The sequence below is a fragment of the Hetaerina americana genome, unplaced genomic scaffold (assembly GCF_022747635.1).
Source record: "Hetaerina americana unplaced genomic scaffold, ioHetAmer1.1.p SCAF_7, whole genome shotgun sequence".
Taxonomy (NCBI): Eukaryota; Metazoa; Arthropoda; class Insecta; order Odonata; family Calopterygidae; genus Hetaerina; species Hetaerina americana.
Window position 1 is genome coordinate 4,589,639 of NW_027287316.1, and position 6,238 is coordinate 4,595,876.

Here is a 6,238-nt window from a genome sequence, read left to right on the forward strand (position 1 = left end):
TGCATCACGACCATCCATCTTGGATGCAGACGATGAACAAGAGTCCTTGGTTCAGAGGATGTATCAACGGCTCCAAGCGGAGAGTCCCCTGACAGCTAGCATCTTGAGATTCATTGTAAAGCAGTCTGGGGTCTCAGTTCACATCAACTTCTCATCTGAAAACAGAGGAAAAGGGAAGGGTGAAGGATCAATGTAAAATGATAGGAGAGAGCATACAGAGAAACAGGTAACTGCTTGTCTGGCAAGTATATTGTCTAAGATGGGGGTGTATATTGCCTTCAAAAATGAAGGGCGACAATACACATAGCGACTCCCCAATAGACTGATTCATTGAGACACTTTGGCAGGCATAAGAAGAGGAGAGGAAGGGAGGAATATATATCTTTGTCAATGTGTGAGAAAACTCAAAGGTCAAGATTTACTTGATATCTGCAATTCCTCAAATGATCGCCCTCGATGGATCGAATTCTGCCGAGACATCCAAATATCGCTGAAGAATTTCTCTCCTCCTCACATGCCATGAGGGTCACGGGACCGCGCCGTTGTGTTCTTATCACTCCTGTACTCTTCAATCATGAATTTCCTCCATTTCCAACAATCATTGCTTCGTAATTAAATTTCCATTTTCAGTTCATAATGCTAACTAGCTTCGGATAGTATTCTTCATTAATAATTAACCTTAAGTGAAAAATACTTTACATTCTTGGTATATTGTCTTAGCATCACCTGCACTATGCTTTTGGCTTTTTCAGCAAAATTGACCAATCAAAGAGATACATGTTGCACAGTCCAATGTCATTTAATGAAATTTAAGCACATTACATTTTTGCATCATACAGACAAGAATCTTTTCTTTTATTTTACTCTGTCAACGTGTTGAATCTAGGGTTTTCAGATTTTCACTAATTATTTCATGAAAGCCAAAGAAATTATTATCTTAAAAATTTTCCCTCTTCTTTCTTTCTCCTTACTGAGTTTTCTTACACCTCAATTACTTACATAAATACAAGAAATTTGCAAATGATATTTCATGTAAAGGCAAATGAAATTTGGCCAATCAAAAAGAAATTAAAATGTTTAGATAGTGGTCTAACAAAATTATATCCACGAATGATATAGGGCCTTTCCTGTTCATAACCTATTTCATTGCTCTATAATGATTTCCTCTTTCAACAATCAGTACTTTAACAATTTTAAATAGGTTTTTATTACAGCGAATTTTCTTAGGTCTTGGTAAAATGTCCATATTTCATGGTTCCTTTTTTTGCATTACAGAATACTTTTACAAAAACAAGGTTGTTTCATTTTATGGTGTATGGCAGCAACCATGGGGGAGTGTTAGTACATGGGAAAAGAAATGATGGACCCTTCCGTCATTGTATTTTTCATTCTCATCGTCTCGTCCTATGCAATCCTCACCATTAAGCAGCTGTAGTGATGTAGCTGATGCATATTTAATGAAATACATATCCAATCATTAATGCCTTCGATTAGAGAGACAAATGTCCTGAGTAATATACTGTGCCTACTCATGGCACATCAGAAGAAACTTTTGATTGAAAATCAATAGACATGCCTTTGTGTTATCCAGACTGCCATTTACTTTTTAGCATTAGTTTCTGCACAATACAAATATTAATAATTAAAAGGGGCATTTTAAAATATTATTTAAATTATAAGATAATATGATAGCAAGATTGTAACTTGCCATGGCTATTTTTTACTTCGAATGATGATTTTATCCCTAATTTTACGCAAATATAATTAAAAATCCCTCTTGAATTGTAATGTGCTTTAAAAAGGTTTTCTATTTGTGTTGACATTCCATGACTGGTGTTCTATTGAACTTCAGTTGGTTGCATAGAAATAGACCCAATTGATTTAGATACTTTGTCTTTATTAAAATTTAAAAAAATATCACTAGTTTTTAATGCATAGGTGTCTAACGCAAACCTTCAGTTTCCAAATTTTATTTTATCAATTATTTCAACATTTTTCTGTTAACTGGATTAACATCTGAGATCTTAATGTTTAATTGAAGTACGCGCATTGGAAGCATAATTGTCAATTAGTATACTTTATAAGAATTAAGTTTTGTATTATAGGATATTGCATCAGAATTCTAATTATTTAAATAGCAGCTTATTTTAATCATTGTTATCTTTTGTCACAATATAATGTGTGGAAATATCATGAATTTTCACTTCTATAAATAATTTAAGATTTAACCAACATTTACGCAAACCTACACCAATTGTGGCACATGCGCCGAAGAATGAATTTAAAAATCTATCCATTAACATGCATGTTAGAATCGATAAGAAGAGAAAATTCCACGAACACTTGTACATGCAACTTGGGGGTCTCCATCCATTCAATATGGCCGATACTGAAACTTGTGTTACTTGCTTTAAGAAAATTGATTCAAACTCGCAGTAAAAAACCTTGTAGCCTGTGCAACAAAGACACACACAGTAAGTGTTCCAAATTATCTAATAACCTTTTCAAATTACTAATTAATGACTCCGATGCGCATTGGTTCTGTGAAAACTGCTATACCAAAACCTCGTGGTCAGTGAACAGTGAGAAGATGGCAGCTGACCATACTACAGTTATTGGCGAAATAGATTCGCTTGTTTTTAGTTTTAAAATAAAATTGACCTCATTAAAAGACAACTCACAGCAGATCGCAGTCAAAAATCCTCTCTCCAAGTTGCATCTAATAGGGAAACTATAATATAACTAAGTTAGAAAATACTGAGCATCAATCATTATCATTCACAAATGTGCAGAGTCCAACTCCATCGCAGCTGACAAAGAAGTGGTACAAGAAATTATCAAATACTGATCACATTCTAATGCATTCGTGATAAAAATGACCTTCCATTACCCCTTCATGTGGTCTCCATTATGACTTACTTTCCTGTCGCCTTCCGAGGTGTATGAGAGATCGGAAAATGTTTCCTTGAAAAAACTGAATAGGAGAATGCGTGAATAGGAGAATGTTATGAAAGAAATCGCAGGAATTGTTTCGTCGTCGTGTAATTACTTAAGTGTATAATACCATTGAAAAACCAGTTTATAACTAAAAATATTAGCTTCTCTTAAAATGTCAGAACCACGTGTGGACTGAAATGCATTGGGGAAAAATTCATTTCAAAATACGTAATAACTAGCACATGAAACTTTCCACAGTACAAAGGAAGGAAAGCATTCACACAATAACTAGCCAAAAGAGTGGAGAGAAAAAACAATGGATTTTAGAATAAATTCGTTTCTTAACAAATTCAGATGCAATAATGAAATAATTGTTATACTTTTTATGATTCTAAGTACTAAAAAGGGGGCTTTTGGATTGCATGACGACAAGGAATTGGACAACGTGGCGATTAAAAGAACGCCGATTCCTATCAAGGCAATTATAGCAATGAAATATGGAACTAGATAACATTAAATGTTCAATTAAGAGAAAATTGGGTACTCACGAGCAACATCGCTAGTAATCAAGTCCTCTCAGCATATTGGCGATTCAAATTTTAGTGCTTAACCACGCAGTGAGCTGCATCATGCCTGCCAACGGTCACCGACTCCCGAGAAAGAGATCTTACGACGCCCGTTTCCTTTGCGGAAGAGGGAGGGAGACATTTTACAATTCAAACTGCGACGTAGTTATATATTTGGTGGATAGATGGGGACAGCTTCAGGTTGTGCGCCTTGGCTGAACTGCTGTGATATTAATATCATTCAAATTTTAATATCATCTTCCTAATATCATTAGTTTATTAAATGTTATCACCATAACGAAGCCCCGATATTAGACAATGACTTGGGAAATGTTCGCACGAAGGATAAACCTCTTCATATTACATATTTATTGAACGAATAATGAATAAATTGAACTTAAAAATTAATTAATAATTTAACTCATAAAAGTTCAAATAAAGAATACACAAATTATTGATTTTTAAAAATGGACCTCATTTTTATTGCCTATCATTTTTTTTAATTCTACGCCAATTTTAGGTGGATAAATTAAAAGCTTCCAAAGATGCTTCATTATTTTCTAGGAAAAGGCTCTGCAATAAAGAAAAAGAATGATATCGGAATTGTTGCACAGCGCAAGGAATAGTGCATTTATGAGAATAGTGCATTTATGAATTGTATCGGGTCGATTAATAGTTGAGGGATACGCTTTCTTTAAACGAATTTATTTATTAAACGAATAACAATGATTGCTGTAATCCCCATGGAATTAATTTAAGATGGCAGCATCGCAAAAACGTCCAAAAAAAAACAAATATTATAGTAGAATATTTCACTTCTACCCAAGAAATAATCAACTTGACAGCATTTGTTTTATTTCATGCGGAAAACCCATGTGGATAACTAATCCCCAGGAGACACCCAAGGCCTGTAATATAAGTAAGTAGAATAAATCAGAGTAAAAAGTAATGACAGATCAAAGTACAAATTGCTAAAATTCTTCATGAGAGCACCTTTATTTATCGACACACCAATACCAGTGCCTCTGCCGGTTGGGGTGAGTGGTCCTGCAAGGCATCAAAAGGGACCTCGTTCAAGCAATTGAAAGGATATTTCACTTTCATTCATTCATTCCAAACTAAGCAAATGGCAAATGGAAAGTCTGCAGAAGGGTGAAATTGGTGCGCTATACAGCAACGTTAAATCACTATTAGGAAGTAAGAAGGGGAGATATGGGGAGATATGTGCTAACAGCTAGAGATAAGTAGGGTAAGATAGCAGTTGACACAGAAAAGACACAAAAGATAAGCAAGGAATATACAGAAGAACTGTATGGTAAAGAACTCAGGGAAACAAAGGATAGGCACAGAAAAGGAACATGACGTAGAGGAAGATAGCTTAGGTCAAGACATACTCGACGATAAGATGGAAAGGGCATTAAGGGAGATGAAATTAACTAAGCCGTGGGGGTGGATAACATTCCCGCGGAACTATTGAAATGTTTAGGAAAATGTGGGAGGAAGAGGTTATATGGGCTGATTCGTAGTATTTATGAGGAAGGAATCTGGCCGGAAGACTTTGTGAGATCAGACTTAGTTCCTATTCCGAAAAAGGTAAAGGCTGCATCATGTGAGGACTACAGGACAATAAATTTGATGTCCCTCGCAGCTAAAGTTGTTCTAAGGATCATAAACAAAAGGATAGAGAGGAGGGCACATGATTACTTAGGGGATCATCAGTTTGGGATTAGGAAGGGGAGAGGCACGCGTGATGCCATTGCAGTGATGAGATCACTAATCGAGAGGAATATAGAATACCATCAGGACGTATGTCCCTGTTTCGTAGATTTCGAAAAAGCGTTTGATAGAGTGAATTGGGAAAAACTAATGAGTACATTGAAGAAAATAGGAATAGATTGGAGGAACAGGAGGCTAATCCGCAACCTGTACATGTCTCAGACTGCTCAGGTGCGAGTGGGGAACGGGGAGTCCGGATGGGCAGTGTTAGGAAGAGGTGTAAGGCAGGGTTGCCCATTATCACCGTTGCTGTTTACGTATACCAGCAGGAAATGATTAAAGAGGCATGGGGAGAACTGGAGGAAGGAATGGAAATGGGCGGGGAATTCGTAAAATCAGTTAAGTTTGCTGATGACCAAGCTTTAGTTTGTCAGTCAGCCAAGGGGTTGCAAGCATTGCCGAGTGAATTGGATATTCATTGCTACAGACATGGGATGAGAATCAATATTAATAAAACAAAGGTTAAGCGATTTTCCAGAAAGAAAAAGGCTAAGCTAAATATTAAAATAGGAGGGTAAAAAAGTAGAGCAGGTAGAACAGTTTACGTTTCTCGGAAGTGCTTTGGACCAACACGGTCAAAGTAGTTGGAGAAGAATTGCGCGAGGCAAAGAGGCTTTCACAAGGAGGAAGGAGTTGATGACAGGGACGTTGAGTAAGGATACTAAGAGAAGACTCATATAAACTTTGATATGGAGCGTAGCTATGTACGGCGCGGAAACGTAATCACTGAAGCAGGTTGATAGACCTAGATAGGCGACTTATGAAATGCTGGTGAGGAGAAGGATGGAGGAGGTGAAACGGACCGAAAGTAAAACAAATGAGGGAGTGCTGGATGATGGAGGGAGCGCATGGTGAGCGAGGTGAGGGGATTGTTGGGAGAAATCCTAGGGAGGCATGAAAAAAGGGTGAAAAGCATATTAATTGACAATGGGATGCTGAAGACTGTGATAGAGGGGAGA